This window comes from Spermophilus citellus (genome assembly GCF_964194105.1).
Source record: "Spermophilus citellus genome assembly, chromosome: 14".
NCBI classification, from domain to species: domain Eukaryota; kingdom Metazoa; phylum Chordata; class Mammalia; order Rodentia; family Sciuridae; genus Spermophilus; species Spermophilus citellus.
Window position 1 is genome coordinate 92,132,564 of NC_138194.1, and position 25,744 is coordinate 92,158,307.

The following is a 25,744-nucleotide window of genomic DNA, read 5'->3' on the forward strand; positions in this document are numbered from 1 at the left end:
AGAGAATGGCAGGGAGAAGAAACAGCCCGTACAAAGGCCGTGGAGTGGGCAGGGACTGGCGTGATAGAGGAGCAGAGCATCCTCAGCATAAGAACATGACCCAAGATGAGGCTGGTGACCAGGTGGTGAGAGATCAAGTAGGAAACATGGGCTGCAAGGGGACCTTGGATTTTATTCTAGGAATGATAGGAAGCCTTTAAAGCACTAGAAGTGGAGCAGGGATGTGATTCAAATTTCAGCCTGGTGTGCTACAGAGAATGGCCTGGAGGAGGAGAGGAACCGGTGCAGAATCCAGAAGGCTACCTTAGCAATAGCCCAGGCAAGAGCTAGTGGAGTGTAGTCTCAGGCTGAGGGAATTGGGATGCAACGGAGCGGATAGTCTGGAGAAATCCATGGTCAGTAGAGCGAGTAGACCGATCCATTGGAGATTGAGGAAAAGTAAAAACAAAACACAATCTTCTGGGTTGAGTCATTTCCTGAGACTCAAATGCTACACCAAAAGCAGTTGGAGGGAAGGTCAATAGTAGCTGGAGAATTTTTAGATTGCAAGGCTTGTGAGATATTCAAGTGGACGCATCCAGATGAGATAGAAAGGCTGACTGGAGGCTTGTCTTGGAAAGTCCTTCACAGGGGGTGTGATTTAGAGCCGTGGGAAAGTATAGATCACCATGGCTTTGAGTGAAGGATGGGGGAGGGTGGAGGACACAGCATGAGGAATGGACTAAGCCCTGAGGAACTCCAGTATTTATAGACTGAGTAAAGAAAGAGGAGAATGAGAAGGAGCGATTAATATCCGAGGAAGGAAACCGGGAGAGTTTTGTATGTTTCAGAAGCCAGGAGAACAAACTGTTAGTGACTTAAAGGACATAGAAAAGTCTAGAATTAGGAGGTCAAGTCAATTTGTTTAACTGCCGCTTTTTCATATGGGAATTTGTGGCCTAGAGAGAGGAAGTGACTTGCCCAAGATCTCACAACTAGATAACCTCAGAAGAACTTTCTAACAATGAAAACTTTTGCCCATCAGCGACATGGACTCTGCTCAGGTAGTACCTTCTCTTCAATGGAAGGACAGAAATAGCTGGCTGGAACAACTGGATGTTAGAGGATAGCTCTGTGTGTATGGGGGCCAGCTGGGGGATGGGGTAGCCGTGGAGGGGAAGACTCCCCCTCACACACTGTAAGGTTGCAGAATACGTGGCTCTCGGGTATACCTATACGCATCTTATCTCAGCATGCCTGAGGTCCCTGGCACATGAATGGAAAAATAAAAACTCTTTTTTTTTTTTTAAGAGAGAGTGAGAGAGAGGGGGTACAGAGAGAGAGAGAGATTTTAATATTTATTTATTTTTTCTTAGTTCTTGGCGGACACAACATCTTCGTTCATATGTGGTGCTGAGGATCGAACCCAGGCCACACGCACGCTAGGCGAGCGCGCTACCGCTTGAGCCACATCCCCAGCCCCAAAAATAAAAACTCTTAAATGCAAATGATGATAGTAATTTTAAAAATAGCATTTTCCAACAAATCCACTTACAAAAAGCTCACACCACAGGTGCATGCTATTGATGATACCCCTCCACGTCAAGAAAGAGAAAATGGATTAGGATCTCTCCACCTGCTTCCTTCTGTCCATGGGTCCACCCTGACTCAAACGTGTCAATAACTTGAAAGTGAAAGATTCTACATCTCCAGCATCCCATAGACCTAGGACTGGAATGCAGATCCCTCCATGCCTGGGAACATAGGTACATCAGAATCTGTGGCCAGGCCCTCCATGGGGGTGTCTGCAGGACAGAGCCTTCTGTAAACGTGGCCTTCAGAACTTCCCTACAAGCAAGAGTGTGAGGCAATCCACCCGGCTGCATGGGAGGAAGTAGGCAGAGATAAGAACCTGAGAGAACACTCAGAGGGAAACCAGCTGAGCCTCCCAGTGCTGGAGGGGGAGCCACATAGCCCTCCACTCTCTCTACCACCAAGTCTCCAACACTCACGCATTGGCTTGGCTTTTTCCCTTCTCCCTCCTCTCTTCCCTTAGGTCTGCCTGCCCGGGCCATTTGGTCATTCTGTTTAGTCCAAGCTACTACGTGATGTGGGTCACATGGTCCCTAAGACATGGTCCTTCAGTATAGCTGGAACACCTTGTGTCTCAGGACTCCGGGGTTCTCTGTGATCAGCATGGATAGAAAAACAGAAGCCCATAAATGCAAATGGCACAAGTAACAAGGTGGAGTGCAGAGCCTGAGGAAGTCAAGACCTGCCGAGTAGAGTGAGAGAAAGGGCCAGTTGAGGGTCAGCTTGAAGAACCCCAGATGGCACAGCACCTAGTTGTGAGGCTGTAGTGACACTAATCCACACGGCTGTGTGCTCAGAAGTCGGGGCACAGGGGGAGAGGCCTACCGTGCCAACCCAATTAGGCTTCTGCTAAATGTGCAGCAGAAGGGCAGGGTCTCCACAGAAGAAGGGCATTGGAGAGAGACTCTGCCTGATGATGAGCCAAGTGGCCTAGGATAAAAGGGAGGCAGTGGAGCCGGGAGCACTGACCAGAGGGGACCAAGGCAGACATCAGGAGTCAGGGTCAAGGCCGGGGATGCTAGAGGTGAAGGTTTCAGAGATGGAGCCACTCAGCCCTGACGCCAGCCAAAGAATGACTGTAGGGTGGAGGTGCTGAGGTGCAGCAGAGGTGAAGGTCACCAGAGTTGACAAAGCAAGGAATGAAGAAGCAACAGTGCTGCGTATGATGTCCTTGGGACACAGTGTTCAGTCAGCAAGATGAGAAAAACTGAGGCCAAGAGAAAGAATCTGAGCCAGGACCAAAGTCGCCGGTGCATGGTGGGAAAGGGACATCAGCAAATACATTGAGAGGTTTTGGCTGGATGGTGGCAACTCACGGGGAAAAGCCATTTAAGTCTGAAGGTGGCCCTGGGGAACTCTGCAGGAGCCAGGTCAGCACTGTGGACCCACCCACTGCCATAGGAGCTGTGTAGGGGCACAGGGGTGCTTCAGGGGAGCAGATGTTCAGGAGGAAGCCCATCCTCCCTGTGGAGGGAGGAGCATCCCTGAGCAAGCCAGGATATAGCATCCTGAGAGAGAGGGAGGGAGAGAGAGAAGGGGCCAAACCAGAAGGTGAGGGGGATCCAAATGCACAAAAGCCACCACAATCTAGAAAACCATCCATCAGCAAATAATTGAATAAGCAAAATACGATATGTCCACAAAATGAAATCCTGATAGCTGCTACAGTGTGGGTGAACCTTGGAATTTTAACCTAAGTGAAATAAGCTAAATACATGAAGTCCAATACTCTTCGGTTTCTCTCATATAAGGTGCTCAAAATGATCAAATTAGAAAGTTGAACATAGTAGCTCACCCTTATCTGAGGTTTCAATTTCTGCAACTTCATTCACCTACAGTCAATCTCAGTGTGAAAATGTTAAATGGAAATTTTCAGAAATAACTAATTCATATGATTTTTTAAATGTTTATTATATATTCTTATATACTTATTATTGATCCTTCTTTCTACTCCCCTATCAACCCTGATTTATTATTTAAACTTTATCATAGCTCTGTATGTATAAGAAAAAGAATGGCATGTGAGGCTTTGGTACTACCTGCAGTTTCAGGCTTCCACTGAAGGTCTTGGAATGTGCCCCCACAGAGCAGAGGAAGTCTGTGGTGGACACCAGGGCCCGGGCTGGGGGATGGAAGTTATTCACTGAGTACGAAATTTCTCCTTGGCTTAATGAACAAGTCTTAAAAATGGATAGTGGTGATGGTTGCACAACATTGCCAATGTACTTAAGACCTCTGAAATGAACTCTTAAAATGGTTGAAATAGAAAAAAAATTCACATTGCATATATTTAACCACAGAAAGTTTTACAATTTAAGAAACTCAACCAAGAAGCAACATGGTTTTTTTTTTTTTTTACAACCATATGAAAAATTCAATGGAAGAAAGACAAATGAAGGGGGAAACTCTAAAAAAAAAAAAAAGGACATTTCTATAGGGAAGCCTATTTTCCAACAAGAAATAATTGAGGTCATTTGGATACTGACCAGATATTTGATGATATTAGGGAAGAATAATATTGTCAACTTATTTTGCTGTGATAATGATCTCATAAGTGTGTTTTTTTAAAATAATCCTTATCTTTCAGAGATATATGCTAACATACAAACTGATAAGATATCTAGGATTTAAAAAAAAATAAAAAAACAAGGAAGGTTAGGTGCAGTGTGGTAGGCAGATACAGGTCTTCCCATGACAAGACGGTTCTTGAGCTAACTGATGACATTCACAGAGGAGCTGGATTTCTGCAGTATACCACTGTTCTTTTGAATAAACTAAAAGACCCACAATAAAATGTTGCAGGGGGTCAGGGGATGAACTTTGATAAACCAACACCAATTAGAAGATATTCTCATGGGCACAAACATACATCCTACCTCTGTGTTTAGAATAGGAAAGGTACCAGGTAGATGAGTTCATATGAAAATGAATAGAAGCAGCATATGGCATGTACAAAAATTAAACCCACCCCAGACCAAGAGCCCCAGGGGCCCTATGGGTCTAGGTTTGCTAAGTCATATCTGGGGTAGCATATTCAATTCTGAACCCCAGAATTTCTAGGCGACATCAGACTGTAAGCTTCTTCCTGCCAGGTTTGGCCTGGAGAGAAGTCTCAGATAAGGACACATAAGGACCCAGTGGACATTGCAGGGAGGCAACGTTCGACTAAATAAAGGGTTAAAAATTAGTATGGGATAGCACAGTGCTTCCAAAGTTTCCCACTCTGTTATTCCTAAGCACAGAGGAGGAATAATATATCACCAGAGGTGGCAGCACAGATGAGATAGGTCTCATAAATATGTCTAGTCTTTAAAATTCATGTGAATGAGTGTTCCAAGCAATAACACCTGAGTTGGTAAAGATGATGTTCTAGAAGAAAGCAGTGATCTGTGCTTGATGGCCCATATTGGCACACCACCCCATATGGGGACATAAGGGGAGACTTACCCCAAGTAGAAGCCCACAAAAAGGGTGGGAAGAGCTTCTTCCCCTTCCTCTGTGTTCCTAAGCAACCTCTCTGACCCTCAGGTTTGTTCATCTGTAGAATGAGGTCATTTACACTTATGGGGTTTAGTGTGCAGATGAGATTCTCTACAAGATAATTAAAGCTATCATTTATTGTGCACTTGCCATAAATCCAGTATAGTCACTGTGCTCTATTGCTTAATTTAGAAATGTGAAATTGTCCTGGCACAGGTGACCTATTAAGAAACAAGTTAAGCATAATGTAAATTTTGTGTTTGCTTATGCCCTATCTCATCTGCAAGGAAGACTAGGTGCACCTAGCCAAAATGCAAAACACACCTCACACTTCTCCCAGCTACCTCATTATTAACACAATGGTGTGTGGGACCCGTGCCCACCCACACTTGCTGTCACAACTTCCCATCTGATTTCAGATAACTGTCTTATCACCTCTTCACAATATCTCCCAAGCCACCACCCTTTTGACACCTACTTACAAAAGGAAACTTTAGGTCTTTCTTATTAAAATAAAGTGACATATGTATTTTAGTGTTTTTGTGTTTCTTGACTATCTAATGTATGAAACTGATACATTTTACTTGGTCCTTACACATTTGGGGTGTGTGTGTGTGTGTGACATGTACAGGATTCACTGGTGAAGTTTTTGAATACTCTTTCCTAATCCCATTTTCCCATAAATCCTGTGGTTCTCCTTGTGTGGTTTTGCAAAGCACAGTGATTTTTAGGAACACATATGTCCTGTCTTCCCAGAACTGGCTGTACTAAGCAATTTACATGCTTTCAATTTTCCCAATAATTCTGTAAGATGGATTGTTATCCTCATGTTGCAGGTACTCTGTAAACAACAGCTGCTGCTATTACTAATAATTCAATAAGTCCAGGATTGTCAAAAGGCCCCTGGGTCAGCTACTATGGGGCTTTTCCTTAATGATAATCAAGCAGTTGAAGATCATTGATGAGGTTTTTCTGGGGAGTAGAGGGAGCAGTGTGTTCCATTCTATTGCTCAGTGTCTCTAATTCTGGAGCCCTCTGGCCCAGAGGACCTACCAGAGGCCCAGTGAGCCAGCCCTGGCCATCCACCCTCCAGTCAGGCCCAGCAAGCCCATGGGATGGCCCTTCCCTCCTGATCAGCCTTGGGAGGTACCTTTCTAACCTCCTCTCCCTCTGTGACTCAGAACCTTCACTACAAGATCAGCTGGTAGATTGACTGGAGAGGCCTATCACTTTCCATAAAATCTGCATGATTGCTGGTGGTTCAGATGTCTGGAACACCTGTCACTTCCTGTCCTGAAATGAAGGCCCAAAGTAAGCCAATGGAAGGTTCTTGGCTTGGGTGCAGGTTTGCTCCAGATGCCCTCCTGGGCCCCTGCAATTCCCAGTGTCTTTACTTCTACAGGCCTCCCTCTGCAGAATTTTTGGATAAGTGTCTTCTTGAAATCAGAAGCTAAGGAGCTCATATACTCAGCTAGCTGGCTGGAAGACCTCCTCCAGGCTGGGCCCAGCACCAGGCACTGGGATGGAGTTGGTGGCAGCAGAGACAGCCAACCCCATCCACCTCCATGGAGTCCACAGTCCAGTGGAGTGCCAGAAATAACCTAACAAGTCTGCAAACTTTAGACATGCTTTCAAGCTACATTTTGGGGCACATGCCCATAATTTGTCTCTTCACTTATATTTCTAAGGTTAAAATGGCAAGTTAAAATTTCACCTTTGCCACTTTGTAGATTTAGCACCTGGGATAATTTAGCACCTGAGACCTCCTGTCTCAGCCTCAGCTTTCTCATGGGTACATGGGACATTCTTACATGGAACGGTTGCTATGCAGAACACAAGTATAAGTACACAAACATTCAGCATTTAACATGAAATGACCTTCTCCATGCCTGAAATTTTGGTCTGAAATCTACATTTTTTAATATTGATAGAGCCATTTGAAGTGTCTTTTAATAAATATCAATATTGGTGGAAAAAAAGAAAAGAAAACGTGGGGCCCAGTGCATGCTTGTAATCCCAGTGGCTCAGAAGGCTGAGACAGGAGGATCACAAGCTCAAAGCAAGCCAGCCTCAACAACTTAATAAGGCCCTAAACAACTTAGCAAGAAAAAATTAAAAATTTTAAAAGGGCTGGGGACATGACTCAGTGGTAAACCACCCCTGAGTTCAATGCCTGCACCAAAAAACAAAACATACACACACACAAAAAAAAATTCTGGTGTCTCCCCCTTTCAATTCAGTAATTCAGTTAGCCCTGGGCTTTTAGACAGTAAGCACTTAGCCTGGGGATCTCCCAGCCTCTGTTTTCTGAAATTGCATCCATTGAGAAGCTCTCCAATTGCCCCCAGGAATGTCATTCTAGTGCCAGGCCTTGCAGATTGAGGTTCAAAAACTCAGAAAAGTAGCTCTAGGCTGAGGCCATACCTTTGGGTCTTGACATAAGACAACCTCCGCACTCTGAAGCTCCCAATAAGGCCTCTAGGGAGCCCCTGGAGCTGAGGGTATAATGAAAACCAACCAGTCACCTTCCTGCAAAAAGAGACAACTCAAGCCACCTGTGCTTCCACCCAGGCCTGCATGTGCTCCTCTGAAATTGAGTTTTCTTTATCCCTATTAAATGGTTGTTTTAATCCATTAATCCACTTTCTGACTATGTGCAACATAAATATTTAGTTGCTGGCTTTTTTTGTCACCAGGGGCTAAGGAGGAAATGAAGGCATTTTTATTATGAAATATCATAATACTTTGTATTTCCAGCATTGTCAAGAAGGGACTTATGAGCAACTAACATGTGTTCCTTGAGAGCAATGGCTTTAGATTTAGGAGAATGCCAGGATGCTCATAGGGACTTGGACAGAACCACTTATACACACATACGTATATTGTGTGCACCCCATGCTAGGCACTTTAAGTTTTTTCTAAATCCTCAACAACCTTTGGAAATAAGATATATTGTTCTCAGTTCCTTTACAAATAGAAAACTGAGGTTCAGAGAGTTGTAGCCAAAATGTCCCTACTGCCTTCTTTCTTGAGGTGTCCTTTCTTGACTATTGGCTCTCTATGGAATTCGGTTCCAGAGCACCCAATATGTTCATTAAGTTATACTCATCCAAATTGTGTTTACTGATCCGTTTCTTCTTCCCCCTCCTTCACCCACAGTACCCAAGAGGACAAAGAGGCTTGTCTTGTTCATTCGGTCAACAAATATGGGAGTCCCCTGGGTGTGGAGGCCCAGTCTAGCTCCTGGAGTCTCAGTGGTGACCACAATAGCTCCTGGCTCTCAGGAGCTTAAAGTTCAGCATTCAAAGCCATCACCCCATCTCTTAGCTCAGTGCCTGACACACAACAGCAACTGTTGTGCCAACCCCATGAAGTCAGGTCTACATGCTCCTGAGCGTTGATGTACATGTACCTGTGCCTGCACCCTGGTCCCTCTCACCTGGACTCCACAATGGCCTTCATGATGTGGCTATTTCCTCCTGCTGGGTTCTCACATCCCATCTGTCCCCTCTTAAACCCAGCTATGCCAAACCAAACAAACCTTGATCCCACATAGTCTCAGGTCTCCCTGCCTTTGAACTCATCCACCGGGAGGGCAGGGCCCCTTGGATTCCAAACACTACCCAACAGCTGCCTCCACTGTGAAGGCTCCCTGACCCGCCATCACCATCGCAGACCAGGCACACCCCTCTGGGCCATCCTGAAGCACTGGTGTGTCACCACATGCAGGCATGAGTCACACCACCATTGATCACCTTCTGCTGTCTTTGTCACGAGGCTGTGAGATCTGGAGGATCACCTCCACACCATACTCATTATTGCATCATCTTCTGCCTGATAGAAAGCTTCAACTGCAAGTAATAGAATATGCAAGCCAGGGGTTGCATGGTGAGACATTCATCATCCCACAAGCAAGGAGCCGTGGAGAGGTGGACCCCAGGATTACTTAACCCAAAACCTCATGACACCTTCCATTGTCTGCTCTGTCCTCCCTGACAGCATGTCTGTCCTATGATGACAAAACGGCAGTGCCACCGCAGACATCCCAGGTGGACAATGTGACAAGGGGACTCTGTGGGAAGAAGAGAAACCTTCCCTCTCTGGTGCTTCTTTGAAGATGGAAAACCACTATTCCAGTCATTCCAGCTGATTTTCCTTCAAATCTTAGGGGGCAGAAAAGTGTCCCAGGTGCAAGTCTAAATAGTTAACCGGCAAGAAATGTGAGAGACATGGAGCTGAGGCCAATTCTTTCTCCCTGAAAGACAAAGTTCCAAAGGAGGGTGAATGACATCAGAGCTAGGTAAGAGGGAAGCAGAGCTGACCGCCCCCTTGTAGCTTTGACTACACTAACTTCCTCTTCTCCTGAGTCGCACGGGTTCACTGTCCACAATGGCACTCTCGCTTAGGAAAGACCCAGTTAAAAGATGGCTGGTTTTTTAAAGGAAGTAGCCGGTCAACTTTCGCTGGTTTTCCCCTAAACAAGCCCAGCTCCATCCTGGCCCTCCTGCCCTCTCTGGACTGATGCTCTGAATTTCTCTCCTTACTCAGCAGACTAGATTGTTCTACCATGTGAGGACCTAAAAATAAAAGGACTATTGAAACTCTGTCCTCAATCGCTTGATCTACTACTACTGCTCAGTCTCATTTGTTTTTCCCTTCCAAAGTGTGGGATAGGCAGGGAAGATGTCCCCTCATACAGATTAGGAAAGTGAGGTACAAATTAGTAATATAATATTCCTACCAGCTCAGAAGGTCTTCTCAGACACAAACAATCAGAAATGCAACAACCACCTCCAGGTCTAATTCTCATTCCAGTCAGCTACAGACCACCACCACCCCACCCCCCGAGCTAAAATCTATTCCAGGGCATGAGGTGGCAAATGAGGCAGAACACTAGAGTTTCTGTTCCACATTCCCTGACCCAGCATTTTCCAGAGTGGGTTCCCGGGAAGAAGAGGGTTCCATCATCGAATAAGTTTGTGCAGCGCTGCCTGTGAGTCCTGCTATCCCTCAGACATTCACAACACACTTTACTGCCCTGAAGGATTTGAGGAGTCCTACAATAAATACATCAGTTTAACTCAACAGGTCTAAGTTTTATTTGCTTGTAGAGTCTATTCATTAAATAGTTATTGAGCATCAAGTATATGACAGGTACTACATAATTCTGAGCTGTGGTCCCTCCTGTATGGACCTTACAAAGCCGTATAACTAAATTCCACCTCACACACAAAAAAAAAAAAAAAAAAACAATGCTTTCTAATGCAATGAATATAAACGTGAAACTATAGGGTTTACTAAGCGTTTTATAATTAATCCCCACAGGTGCTACTATCCATCCACCTTGGTGGCCCAGAAGAGAATCAAATCTAGAATGGCTTCCCTAAGGTTAGTATCATCCACAAGACCTGCATGTTTCAGAAGATTCTTGGATGTATGAGTCAGCTTTTTGTGCAATAACAAAAAGCACCAAAAATCTCAGTGGTTTAGAACCACAAACATTGATTTCGAACTCCTATTGCTCATGGATGACTGCAGATCAGAGCTACAGCTCAGCTCCCTGTGTCTTCTCAGGATGTCCCCCAGGCTGAGGGAACAGCCTTGTGTGGAGTATGCCACTCTCCTAGAAAAGGGAAGAGCAATAGAGCTGGCAAAAATTTGTAGAGACTAGTAGAGACTTCTGCTGGGGTGTGGCATATGTCATATCTACTTATTTCCAGTGGCTAAAGCAAGTCACCTGAACCCTGAGTCCACCAAGGAGTCAGAGACACATCATCGCTTCTACAGGAGATGCTAGGTCACGCGGCATTTCAGGGGAGGGGGGCCTGGGAAGTCCTTTCACAGGGGAGTGGCAGAGAGCGAGTAATTGTGGACAAAGATGTGACTGTAGAAAAGGAGCCTCAAAGAGAAGGACAGGAAGGGCTCAGAAGGCAGACTGACCTGCGGTTCATCCTAGGCTATTCCTTATTAACTGAGTGTTCTCAGGAGTATTAGATCTAGTCCTCATTCCCTGCATCTGGAAAATGGGTGTAACCATGTCGACTTCATGCAATCCCAGCAAAGATTTAATGAGATAAAGCTTCGATTCTCAGCACGGGTAAAATAAAATACTCAGTGAATGACCGAAAGAATCATGCCGGAGATTTCTTTGCCTCGAATCAGTGTCTGCAAACTAGACCCCACAAGAGCCTGAGGTTCGCACCATGCCCCATGCCATTCTGACTTTCCATCAGCAGGACAGGGTCTCTGGGCCTAGGAAAGGCCTCCTGGTCCACAGTGACCTGGAGGAAGAAAAACAAAGGAAAAGATAACAAGTGACAGTCTTGACACCCTGTTCCCTTAGAAACCGCTTAATCATGGGCAAGTCAATCCTAGCAACATATGCAAATGACGTGCCTGGGACAGTAAACAGACCTTGGCCTCCTGGGGCCTAAGGCTGGCTTTGAAAGCAGAACATTTGCCTGGGAGTCAACAACCCAAATGGAGGACAGCCAGGGGAGGACCCACGTGGAAGGCCCCGGCCCTCACCACCAGGGTTACTGGGGGGACAGGTTATTCTCACCCTCCCTATCAAGGAGGAAAAGCAGCCCTGTTCCCACAAGTTCTGACCTGAAAAGACACAGGCCACCTGCACCTCCTTCCTCTTTGACAAAGGGGACTGATTTCTGCAATGTGACCTCATGCCCTCTGAAAACTCCACCAAGGTCATTAGCAGTGGAGAAGTTTTCTCAGGGTCTTTAGTAATTGCCCATTGCATCCAGGGGCAGTGGTTCTCTGGCACCCAGCACAGTGTACAAAGGGTCTCGGGGACCCAGGAGACTCCCCTCGTCCTCCAGGAGAGAGAGCTTGGAGCAGCTCTCTTGCTCCTCTCCAAGTGTCTTCTACAAGGAGTTGATGAACCAAGAGGCAGCCTCCCTGGCTCCAGAGACACGGCCCAACCAGGGGACTGTGGATGCAGACACTTGCATCAGTGGACCTGGCTCACGTCCTATCTGTGTGACCTTAAGCAAGATATGTAACATAGTTGGGCATCAGTAAAAAATGGGGATCTTCTTAGAAGTTATATTTTCCCTTTTCACCCTTCAGACATCCACCTAGTCTAGTGATCACCCTCAGACAGGTGCCTGACACAGTAGCCACCAGGCAGAGAGTGAGCCTGAACCAGCTTCTCCTGTGGAATTCAGGTGTCAGGAGGAGGGCTGCTCCGTGCTCATTTGAGCTTATTTTATGCAAGCTCTTTAACAACATTTCCCCAAACTAATCTTCACATCTGTGCAGGGCCACCATTTTTCCTCATACTGGAGGGAGAGAGTTCACCCCAGAGCCAGGAGAAGTCATTCGGTCACTGGAAAGGAAGCTTTATGCCACACGCAAGAAGGAGCGATAAGACACACGTGGTTCTGACGATGGTCTTTTCCTTCCAACATAGAATGCCAATGTCCCCAATGGCCGCTGATCCTTCTGGAGAAAGAGGACATGGAGCAGTGCCGTACCTGAGTGCAACCAACAAGGACCATGACTGGGACAGAGGTTTGGTTCTGGTAAGTCACTGCGATGCGGACGTGGTTTATCACCACAGTGTCACTTAGCCTGAACTACAGGACCATGAGGTGGGGAGGGGAATGGTCACCCATCCCCCAGATGAAGACCCTGCAGCACTGAGGACCCAGAAGCCTCAAGACTGGAGGAGACAGCCCAGGGCTCCAGGACACATTTGTCCCCAGACCTGTGTTCACCCATGTACCTCTGTGTTTCCAGAGCAGCTTGGTTCCCACACAGAATGTCTCAAAGTTCAGGTTTTCCTTTGTTTTTACTTGTTTTCCCACCTGACTCGCCCGTTGGTCAAACCTCCATGAAGAATCGCGTCTTTCACGTCACTTTATCTTCAGCATCAGCACGTATTAAACACGACGGCTGTTGAATAAATGAATGGTTGAATCAATGGGTGAGCCTGCTCTTCTCTGCCTTGGGCCCTTCATCCATCTTTACGTTGGGGATACGAAATTCCACTGAAGGGTAAGTCAAACACAGTGACTGGAGCAGAACCAGAAGGTTTTGGGGGATGACACCCTGATTGCCCAGATTCTCCCTTCCTGGAAACACCTCCATCACCACCCGCCAGGCCCTGTTCAGTGTTCTGCAACCTCAGAACTGAGATGGACAGCACTGTCCATTGGCACCTCCAATGGGGTTCCTGCCAAGCCAGGTCCGCATCTTCTTGCTCTAGCCTTCTTCTTCTGCCATCTTGTGAGGCCAGCTCTCGGCCCAGTCATCCACCTCAGAGACCTGGTGGGTGTTTACATTCTTCCGTAATCCCAAACCCCGTTGGTCACCAGGTCCACCTGTCATGTGTGATTTCACTTCTACTCCCCAGCTCGTCTGACCTGGGTTCCACACTCATCTGCTTTCACCTGAACTTCAGAGGCAGCAACCCCAATGGTTGTCTCCAGCCTCGTCCCCAGGCTCCCGTAAAACTCTTGATCCATTGCTAGGGGGTCTGGTAAAATAAACACAGCGCAAACACAGCACATGTACATACGTAAACAAAGCGTGTCACCCTCCTGCTTAAGAAAGGTGGAGGACATCAGATAGCATCTGGCTCAGTGTTTCTCCAACTTACATAATCCTAAGAATTACCTTAAGGTACGTGTCAAAAATAAAGTTCCTGGGCCCCACCCTCAACCTACCTACCAGCAATCTCTCAGGGAGGGGCCTGCGAATCTCCTTCCAGTGCTTATGAGTAGAGGGTTTAGGCCACTCTGAAATAGCCTATTAGTTAGAATGAGACTCAGCAGTCACAGAACCCTAAAATCTAAATAAGATGATGGTATTTCCTTCTCCAATTAGACTGGACTGTGGTCCAGAGATGACAGGGCACTTCCTGGCATTGGGGACTAAGGCTCCTTGTAGCCCACTGTCTATGGCCTCCACGAGATGATCCAAGATGGCAGCCTCCACTTTCCTGGCTCCAGATGGAGGAGAAATAAAGGGTGTCCGGGGGCTGAGTCTCAGGGCGAATTCCCAGACTTGCCATTTGAGAGGCCATTGGCCTAAAGTTGGTCACACAGCCAGCTCTAGTTGCAATCGAAGCTGGGAAATGTAGTCTCCATGTTGGAAAATGTGGGAAGAGTCAACATTGGAAGGGAGCTACAGAGCCCAACACTCCCCATCTAACAAAGAACAACCGGAGGTCCAAAGAGCTGAAGTGGGTTTGCCCAATATCGCAGCACAAGATTTGGTTCCCCATCCACCTGATGCAACTTACTTTGACTTAACTCAAAAGGAGGACAGAACACAGGGGACACTAGTGTTGGTTTTTCCCACAGGAATGGCTACTTCCCCAATACCGTGGGGAGAGGGGTGTCTGCATCTCCAACTATGGCCCCAGTATTTCCAGACACATCTGTCTGTGCACCAAGAAAGGTGACTGCCTGCGAGGTGGACAATGCTTTAGTAAGCAGAGGAGCTTTTCAGCTACTGGACCCTTTGGTCCATCACCTCCACACTTCCTTTTTTTTAAATTTTCCTTTAAATTTTTTACTTGTTTGTTCTTTTTAGATACACATAACAGTAGAGTGTGTTTTGACATAGTCTGCACACATGGAGTGTAACTTCCCATTCTTGTGGTTGTACATGATGTGGAGTTACACTGGTCATGTATTCATATATGAACATAGAAAGCTATATCTGATTCATTCTACATCTTTCCTATTCTTATTCCCCCCTCCCTTCCCTTTATTCCCCTTTGTCTAATCGAATGAACTTCTATTCTTCCCTCCACCTCCCACCTCACCCGCTTATTGTGAGTTAGCATCTGCATATCAGAGAAAACATTCGGCCTTTGGTTCTGGGGATTGGCTTATTTCCCTTAGCATGACAGTCTCTAGTTCCATCCATTTACCAGCAAATGCCACAATTTCATTCTCCTTTATGGCTGAGTAATATTCCATTGTGTGTGTGTGTGTGTGTGTGTGTGTGTGTGTGTGTGTGAGTGAGTGTGTATCACATTTTCTTTATCCATTCAACCATTGAAGGGCACCAAGGTTACTTTCAGAGCTTGGCTACTATGAATTGAGCTGCTATAAATGTTGATATGGTATGTCACAGTAGTATGCTGATTTTAAGTCCTCTGAGTGTAAACCAAAGAGTGAGTAACTGGGTCAAATGGTGGTTCCATTTCAAGTTTTCTGAGGAATTTCCATACTGCTTTCTAGAGTGGTTGCACCAATTTGCATTCCCACCAGCATTATATGAGTGATCCTTTTTCCTATATCCTCGCCAACATTTATTGTCACTTGTATTCTAGATAGTTGACATTCTGACTGGAGTGAGGTGGAATCTCAGTTGTTATACATCCAAACATGTTAACAAACTTTCTTCAGAACCTTCCCTGTGCCAGACACCATATTAGCCACTGGGGATTTGAAGGGAACCCGAAATAATCAGAATAATCCCTCAAGTTACCCCAGGATGACCAACAGGCAAAGCAATTATAATGTCCCCCTTGCCATGCACTGGGTATTCTGACAGCCCTGGGGTGGAATCTCAACTCTCATGGTTGTCACCTGTGTGATCATGGACAAGGATAACTGTTTCACAGTTGGTTCCTTGTCAGTTAAATAAGGGCAAGGACCCCTAACACGTAAGGCTGGCACGATGACTAGCCAGGTGACACGCAGGACTTGATCCATAGCAGGGTCTGGCATACGGCAGCTGGTCTTACCACAAGTCCTACATGAATCTCTGCATAAAGCACAGCAGAGGGTGAGCGTGAGCTCTCCATCTCTGCATTGGCAAACACCAGAGAGAAAGAACAGAGCCTTAAAGAGTCAGAATTAATGACCAAAAGGTAAGGACATTCTCCCCAGGGCACCAGCAGGAGCACAGGAAGAGGCCACGGGTTGTTGATAGAGCTGGAGCAAGCAACACCAGAGGTTGAAGCAGCTTGAAAAGGTAGTTCATTACAAATGTGTTGGCTATAGTACAGAAATTTCAGATACAAAGGCTTAAATAATATTTAAAAATTTATTCCCTCACATAATGAGAAGTCTGGGGTAAGTCATTCCAGGTTTGATTAGCAACACAGTCATCACTACACTGGATCAGTATCTTTGCAATTCTGTTGGTCTTTCCTTCATGATTACAGAATGGCTGCTAAGCCTCCGCATATCACATCCTCATAGAAACAGTAACCCAACAGGAAAGAAAAGAAAGGGCAAAATCTCCTTGTGCTGTTTTCTCCTTTTATTGGGAACAGAGACCTTTTTTCCGTAGAAGATTGCAAGCAGAACATTGGCCAAGACTGGTCATATGCTCATTTCTAGGCCAGACTAGTCACTGACAAAGGAATAAGATGGCTATGATTATGTTAGAGTAATAAAGACTTTCTCCTGTGAGACTTGGCACCCTGCCCCCTTGTCTCACTGTATACAAAAATCATCTCAAAATAGGTTAAAGACCAAAGTTATGAAACTATTAGAAGAAAACACAGAAATGACAGGGACCTGAGCAACAACCTTTTGGACATGACCCTGAAAGCAGAGGCACCATGAGCAAAAAGGACAAAGGAGATGCCCTAAAGCCAAAAGGCTTCCGAGCCCCAGCGAAAATGACTAACAGAGTGGAGAGACAGCCACAGAACGGAGGAAGACATTGCAAACCATTCATCTCAAGAAGGGGTTAATACCCAAAATGCGTGAGGAATCCAAACAACTGAGCAAGAAAACAACCCAATAAAATATGAGCAAAGAACCCGAGCAGACATTTCTGAAAAAGAAGACATATAAGCCGTCAACAGGCATCTGTCAAAACGCTCAGCATCGTTCATCACTGGGCAAGTACAGATTCATACCACAAAGAAATGTAAGCTCACACCTGTCGGAAAGGCTTTTATCAGAAAGATGAAAGATGGCTCCTCGTGGTGGCGCGCACCTGTAATCCCCGTGAGACTGAGGCAGGGGGATCGCAGGTTCAAGGCCAGTTGGCAATACCCTGTCTCAAAAGAGAGGAAAAGGCTGGGGGTGGAGCTCGGTAAATGGAGTCTCCTGGGTTCATTCCCAGTACAAAAAAAAAGAAATTCTTATACAGTTGAACGATACACGTGGAGGAAGATGCCAGGAAGTTGAACTCTCGGATATTTGCACTCCCACGTTCAGCGTTCACAACAGCCAAGACAAGGAATCCACCTCGGGGTCCCTCAAAGGATCAAGAAGTAAAATGAGACACGTGTGTGTGTGTGTGTGTGTGTGTGTGTGTGTGTGTGTGTGTAACACAATGCTATTCAACCTTAGGAGAGAAGAAAGTCCTGTCATTTCAACAACATGACTGAGCCTGAAGACATTATGTTAAGTGAAAGGAGCCAAGGGAAGAAAGGCAGATGTCACATGACCTCACATTTGGAATGTGAAAAAAAGTGGATTCACAGAAATAGAGTCGAGCGTCAGCTATGGGAAGCTGGGGTGGGAAGGGAGCGGCTGGGTGGCTCTTTTTTTTTTTTTTTTTTTTTTTTGGTGGGGAGTGATCCTGGAGATTGAACCCAGTGTCACTTTACCGCTGAGCCTCAGCTTCAGCCCTTTTTGATTTGTATTTGGAGACAGGGTCTCTCTAAGTTGCTGTGGGGCCTCGATAAGTTGCTGAGGCTGGCCTTGAACTTGAGATCCTCTTGCCTCAGCCTCCCGAGTTGCTGGGATCACAAGTGTGTGCCACCAGACCCCATGCAAAAGTAGTTCCTGATAGGTGCACAGCTTCAGGTAAACAGGAGAAATGGATTTTTGAGATCTATTTCATAGCAGAGTGATAACAGTAGAAAATAATGTATATTTCAAAACAAAAGTTAATTTCAAATATATCATCACAAAAAGTTATAGGTAAGCTTGAGATAACTTTATTTAATCAGTCCACATTTTATATGTATTGAAACATCACATTGTATCTGCAATTGTACATAATTGTGATTTGTGGATCAAAAAGAATATTATTCATAAAATAACAAAAGCAGTTTTTTCAAAGAAAGGGTCATTGCCTTACAATTCATAGAACCATGTGTGACGATGGAGCTCCCATCAGCTGGGTTCCTGAGTGACCAAAGTGATCAGGCAGTGTGAGAAATAAACCTTTGTGGCTATAAACCAGTAAGGGCTGTGGGTTATTTGTTACTGCAGCACGGCACCAACTGCTCAGCTGGAAAAAAAAAAAAAAAGACCTTCTAGAGCCACCGGCTGAGAAATGCATCCTGGAAACACCTGCGGGAAAGATGCACAGACGCACCTGCCGCAAAGTGTCATTTGCAGCAGCTGGGCTGACAGCTGGAGCACCCCTCCCCTTCACTGCTCTCTTGCTACAGATAGCATTTCTCCCTCTGAAAGAAGCAAGCAGGACCCACGGGGGAAGATAAGGTCATTCTTCTTTCTCTCCCCTACTAATTCCCTGAAAAATCCAGAAAACCAGCAACCCCACGCATCCGCCACGCACTGAAGGGTGCTAAGCCGTTCGCATCTGTCGCCCACCCAGCAACCCGATTGCTGTTATCACTCCCGCTTTCAAAGTAAGAAAAGTCTGAGTCCCTTGGTGATAATCAGAGGCTCACAGAGGGAGAGCCTCCACGCGATGACTCCAAGCTGATGGGCTTGACTCCACTCGGCTCCTCTATGAGGACTGGGGCTGGACCATCGCGAGCTCTTCGCCTTTTTTACCTCTGACCCTGGATGTCAGCTCCATGATGCTGCTGCATCAAGGGGGACAACAGCAGCCAGTATGACCCTCTGGGCAGGTCCCCTCTGGGCTGGCCCAAGTCACAGGAGTATAAGGACTCAGTTTCTGGAGGGGATCAGGGCGGGGGTCGAGACCAATGTGGAGGTCACTGATGTTATTGAGCTGCCTTCCTCTGCCTGTCTCCCTGACCCGTGCTCTTCATGCTGTATGAAGCACTCCCCCAAATCTCCAGCTTTTACACATCACCTCCCCGAGGGAGAAAAGCAGGAAGCAGAAGGCATACATTTCATTCATCTTCACGTCTCGTGGACGCAGCCCAACGCCTGGCACACAGCGAGGGCTCAGCCTAGCGGGGAAGCCAGACGGTGGCGCCAGCCTGCAGTCCCAGTGACTCTGGAGGCTGAGGTAGGAGGACTGCAGGTTCAAGGCCAGCCTGGGCCTTTTAGCAAACCCCTATTTCAAAATAAAATGAAAAGGACTAGGTTTCCATAGCGATTTATCCCCTCTCGGATGCTTCGGCTGCTGCGCTTCTCAACAAGTCTGTGAATCAAGCATCGCAGATTTCATTCCCTTTCATGGAGGAGAAACTGAGGCCCCGAGATTTCAGGTGACTTGGCTAAGGTCACCAAGGAGCCAAGCAGACACCCAGAAACCAGACTGTGTTAAATGCACAGGAAGAACACCATGGAAACGCTTCTTGGGGAAACAGGAAGAAGAGAAATGGAGAGGGAGAAAAAGAGAGAATAAAGACAGAGGTGGTTTGGGTCCAACCCTAATTCAATGGTCCGACCATCTGCTGTGATAATTTGGCAGGAGTAATGTTGAGGAACTGAATCAATGATTGTTTGTATAGCCTGAGATAAGTGGGCACATTCTCGAGTTGACGAATTATCAAACAGCAATTTTACTCATGTCGTTAGACGGCAATAGAGATAGAATGCAATTTAGATAGGCATATCCTCTCTCTAATCATCACTCGTCCACCAGCCTTGGAGGTCAAGTTGAGTTTAATCTTCCCCAGTGGCCAAGCTTTTGGTTTCAGTCTCCCTGTCTCAGAGACGGGGCTCGCAGGCTGATTCTTCTCTGCGAAAACAAAACAAGAACAGTCTGTTGTTACACTGTACGCCCCGAGATGCCCCTCCTTGCCCATGCTCCCACAAACATGCCCACTCGAACCCACCGGTGCATATTCTAGGAAACCCCAGATGGTCCTGCAGCAAGGACTGTTTGCATGTGGGTTTTCAGCAGGGTTAGCAGCCTGATGCTAGAATCCTCGGAATCATCTATTTTTTATGTGTAAATAAATAGTGGGAGGAAAGGAGAAGGCATCCATACAATTTTAATGAACAAGATTCCCATCGGTCATCAAAAGAAAACAAAAGGTAGCTTAATGGGCACCAGGAAGCTATTTTTCTAGTGATTTCTCTGCTCAGCTCTCCTGGGAAGAGGAGTGACTTCTAAATTAAAAAGAAAAAATGATGCTCTGAGTATATTTTTTCCTGTCACTTCATTGTCTTTGATCTTGTATTTTCTAAGAAAGAAGCACTTAACCTCCAGTGTCAGATCCATGTTGGAAACGCATGCTTTATTTTAAGATCTTTTTTAGAGCATCGAAACTCTGTGAATTAGGCCAAATCTGTTTCTTTACATGTGAACTTAAAAAGATTCAAACAGAGAGAAAGAAAAAAAGAAAAAAGATTCAAACAGATTGCACTCAAATAACCAATATGCTTCAAAACTGTTGGCTGAATTCAGACATATAACTGGGGCTTTCATCACCCATTAATGAACTATTTTGAAATAGCCATCATTTCTCAAATAAAAGCTACTTAACTGAATTTAACAAGTCATGATGTTTTAAAACCAGTTTCCACATGGACACGAAGTGGATTCTCCCTGCACCAAAATGGAAGATTCTCGGCAGAATCTTCTCCTGAAGGCAGGAGGAAGACCCTCCAGTCTCACAAGCAGTCTATCACGGATCTGTTTGAATTCCCTTTTCAAGTGAATAAAGTGTATTATATTGCCAGAAGGATACTCCATCATCTATAATAAATATTCACCTGCATGTACCATGCACTTGACTTGCATGACTGATGAACTCCAGCTCCGGAAATGAATGGGAAACTCACTAAGACAAATGTCACCTTTCAGTGCTGTTCCTACAGATAAATTGCAGCTAGATTTAAACAAAGTCGGTAATTTCATGCTTTCCGACGGGTGCCTGACTCAGCGTGGGCAGCCCTCGCTGCCTATATAAGGGTGAGAATACCCAATTTGATTAGTTGGGGTTTTGGCAATCTCCACCAAGGAAACAACCATTTCTACTCAATCGGCTTATTCTGGAAATACAATTAAGCTAAATACATTTCCCCAGGTATATATGCAATTTGGCCAATTTGAATTTGGGGGAGTTTCATTTATGGTTGGCAGGAGTTAGCCTACCTAGGTACAGACCTTTTGAAAAGCAATTTGGCATCATGCCCTAAAAGCGAGTTTCCTTTTTTGACTTAGGAATCACCCACCTGGAGATTAATCCAAAAGTATTGTTAGAAGAACCATTTATCTCTCTCTGTTTTCTGGTTTCTTTTCATGGGGAGAATTTCTCACATTTTAGAAGATACAGAATCATTTCCTTTCTCCTGCTGCTCAGCTGCTGGGTGGGTTTGGGAAAGGAGCCACACACGAATGTTCATGCATATTTGGGGCTTTCTGTCTCCATGCTCCCTTGATTTGTTCTTCCCTGAACAAGAAGAGAGGTTGTACTGGTCTGTTTCTTTTTGCTATAATAAAATACCTGAGGCTGAGTACTTTATAAAGAAGTGTATGGAGCTCACAGTTGGAACCAGCCTCCGTTCAGCTCTAGTGAGGATCTTCCATAGATGGTACAACAAAGGCAGGAGCACATGCAAAAGGAAGAGGTCTGGGCCAGACAGGAAGCCAGAGAGGGCCTAAGGGTAGGTTCACGCATTTCTAAGTCACTCTCGCGGGATCTTGTCACCTGAACTACATGGCTTCCTTCCAAGGACAGTACCGATGACCTGTTGGCTCCAGTTCTGAAAGGTCCCACTCCGTCTCCCATTGCCACATTGAGGACCAAGATCTAACACATGATCTTGAGGCTGCACACTCAAACTGTATCCAAACTATAGCAGATGTGAAGCTCAATCCATAGGGAAAATATTAGAAAATAAGTATATCTGGTCTCTTACCACCCACAGGACCCAAGCACCTCTCTTTCGTATCAGGTCTTGTGAAAGGAGAGGAAGAAGAAGCTTTCATATGTCAGTCTTCATCAAATACCAACAAGTTTCGCCTCATGGGTATCCACTGTGGAGTTATACATTATCCAAGAATGGAAAATTTTTATGAACATAATCCACTCAATATAATGTGTAATAATAACCTTGCAAATAAAGTAAATATGATATATTAGAGCTTACCTGAAAAAAAAAAGAAAAAATAGAGAGAGAGATAAAATGATACTGGCAAAACGTGGGTAATTGTTAAAGTCAAGTGAAGAAATTGGTGATGACCATTATACTGTTCTAAAAATATCTAAGAAAAAATGAGATGTGGGCCATGTTTATTTAAGGGCAATACGAACTACTTGACTATTTCTTTTTTCTTATTATTGATTTTATTTTTTAAGTACATGACAGTGGAATGCATTATGATTCTTATTACACATATAGAGAACAATTTTTCATATCTTTGTATATAAAGTGTGTTCATGTCAATTCGTGTCTTTATACATGTACTTTGTTTTGACTATTTCTTTTATGTAAATTTTTACTTATTTTTTCTAGTGAATTTGATGATGACTATTTCTTTTATGTAAATTTTTACTTATTTTTTCTAGTGAATTTGATGATGAAAGTTGTTCTTTTATCTGCAGAGGAAGTTTTGAAGCTTATGGGATGGCAGAATGGTAAAGCCTATTGATATGACCTACTTTAAAACACTGTATAGTGAAATTTTAACTCTGGAAAGCCTTGGGGAGTACATATGCAGCGTGTTTGCCTTTTCTATTGTTTTTGATTTTTTGTTTTTTTTTTTTTTGTTTTTGTCCTGGGGATTGAACCCTGGAGAGTTTCACCACTGGGCTGCACCCCCAGATCACTAAGTTACTGAGGGTATGACTAAGTTAATGCAGCTGGCCTCAAACTTGCAATCCTCCTGCCTCAGTCTCCCAATTTGCTGGGATTACAAACTGTGTCACTGCACTCAACTGCTTTTTTAAGATTTCAAGGGATGGGGCTGGGGATGTGGCTCAAGCAGTAGCGCGCTCGCCTGGCATGTGTGCGGCCCGGGTTCGATCCCCAGCACCACATACAAACAAAAGATGTTGTGTCCGCCGAGAACTAAAAAAAAAAAAAAAGATTTCAAGGGAGTAGCAATTAATATATGTTCCCTCAAATGAATTACAGTAGATGGGGTAGAGAGAGAAGATGTGAGGGAAGAAGAGGGGGGATAGTAGGGGATAGGAAAGGTAGCAGAATACAACAGTTACTAATAGGGCATTATGTAAAATTGTGGATGTGTAACCGACATGATTCTTCAATCTGCATTTGGGGTAAAATTGGGAGTTCATAACCCACTTCAATCTAATGTATGAAATATGATATGTCAAGAGCTTTGTAATGTTGTGAACAACCAATAAAAAAAATTTTTTTTAAAAATATATGTTCCCTCAACACTCCTTTCTCCTTCCCCCTTTTACTTCACATACAACTGTTCTTGTATAAGTTTCAAGGTAAATTTAAAGGTCTATTTATTCCTTTCTTACAGCACCGTTATACAATTACCAAGGTTTGGAAGCAACCCATATGTCTTTCAGTTGGTGAAAGGATAAAGAAACAGGGGTACATCCATACACTGGAGTATTATTCAGCAATAAAAATAAATTACGAGCCATGAAAAGACATGCAGGAGCCTTCAATGTCTATTCCCAAGTGAAAGAAGCCAGTCTGAAAAGGTTATATTTTGTGTGATTCAAATTATAAAGCACTCTAGAATGCTAACACTGTACAGATATAAGTCTGGTTGTTACAGAGGGGAGAGGGGTGACTGGGTGGAGCGCAGAGAATCTGAAACTCTCCGCAAGTGTGGCATCGGTGAATACCTGTCATTCCACATTTGTCAAGAGCTATAGATCATACAAAGCCAGGAGTGAACCCTAATGTAAACTGAAGACTTAAGGGAATAACAGTGTATGAGTATCAATCCATCCATTATAACAAATACACCACACTAAGGCCAGATGTTCTTGGTGAGGAAACAATACCAGTGAGGAGATGCCACTTTCAGCTTGATTAGTCGATAAGCCTAAAACTGCTTCAAAAATAAAGTCTACTAAATTTTTAAAATAGCAATAATTCTAAATGATAGTGGCAACATCATCTCTGCCAGCAGGTACACATAGGTAGAATGTGCCTGGCTTAATTGGTGGATCAAGTCAGCCGGTCAGGACTGTCTGAGCAGGCCGGTGTGACCTCTCCCAAGGGAATGCCACTTCACTTTCCCCAAATGCTCTTTTCTTACCCATGGCCAAGAGAAGTGCTCAGTGGCATCTGAAATTGTTCAGGCTTGGACCCTGCCCACTCTCCTTGTTCTTTACTCCTGGTCAAACTTCACATGTCAGCAATAAGTAGGACTAGAAAGCACTTAACAGATGCAGAACCAGAGAGCTCAGACATTCAGCAGTGAGGATACTAACAATATTGATTAAAACTAAGCAGCGGCTGGGCACGGTGGCACACACCTGTAATCCCAGAAGCTCGGGTGGCTGAGGCAGGAAGATTGCAAGTTCCAAGCCAGCCTCAGCAAAAGCAAGGCACTAAGCAACTCAGTGAGACACTGTCTCTAAATAAAATAGGGCTGGGGATATGGCTCAGTGGTCAAGAGCCCCTGCGGTCAATCCCCAGTACCCAAAAATAAATTTTAAAAAAACTAAGCAGCAACTCAAAACACAGAGTGCTGAATTCATTGTGGAAAGCACAGTAAAATCCTGCAAGTATGAAAGGGTGATGGGGGTGTGTCTGGACTGAGCATTAGGATCAGTATCTGATTCTATACACCTGTGGCCCAAAATTATGAGGAGTTTGATTGACAATATACTTAAAGTTGTCCTTGAAAATATGGGAAAAAATACAGGAAGAAACACTCATAAACCATTAGAGGTGCTATGTTGAATTCTGGGATTGTGGGTGCTATAGCTTGCCTATAGGACTTTGATCATGTAATCCTATGTTTTGGAAACTGATCATCCATCACTAGACTATTGAACAACAATTGTGTGAAGTGCTACTCAGGCTTAGAGAGGGAGTCCTCAGGTGTGACAAACACCTTTTATATCTTGTTTTTTTATTATTATTAGCAATTTCTTTTTTTATTATTGGTTATTCAAAACATTACAAAGATTGCAGAATCACATCGGTTACACATCCACAATTTTACATAATGCCCTATTAGTAATTGTTGTATTCTGCTACGTTTCCTATCCCCTACTATCCCCCCTCCCCTCCCCTCCCATCTTCTCTCTCTACCCCATCTACTGTAATTCATTTCTCTCCTTGTTTATTTTCCCATTCCCCTCACAACCTCTTATATGTAATTTTGTATAGCAATGAGGGTCTCCCTTCATTTCCATGCAATTTCCCTTTTCTCTCCCTTTCCCTCCCATCTCATGTCTCTGTTTAATGTTAATCTTTTCTTCCTGCTCTTCCTCCCTGCTCTGTTCATAGTTGCTCTCATTATATCAAAGAAGACATTTGGTATTTGTTTTTTAGGGATTGGCTAGCTTCACTAAGCATAATCTGCTCTAGTGCCATCCATTTCCCTGCAAATTCTATGATTTTGTCATTTTTTATTGCTGCATAGTACTCCATTGTGTATAGATGCCACATTTTTTAATCCATTCATCCATTGAAGGGCATCTGGGTTGGTTCCACAGTCTAGCTATTGTGAATTGTGCTGCTAT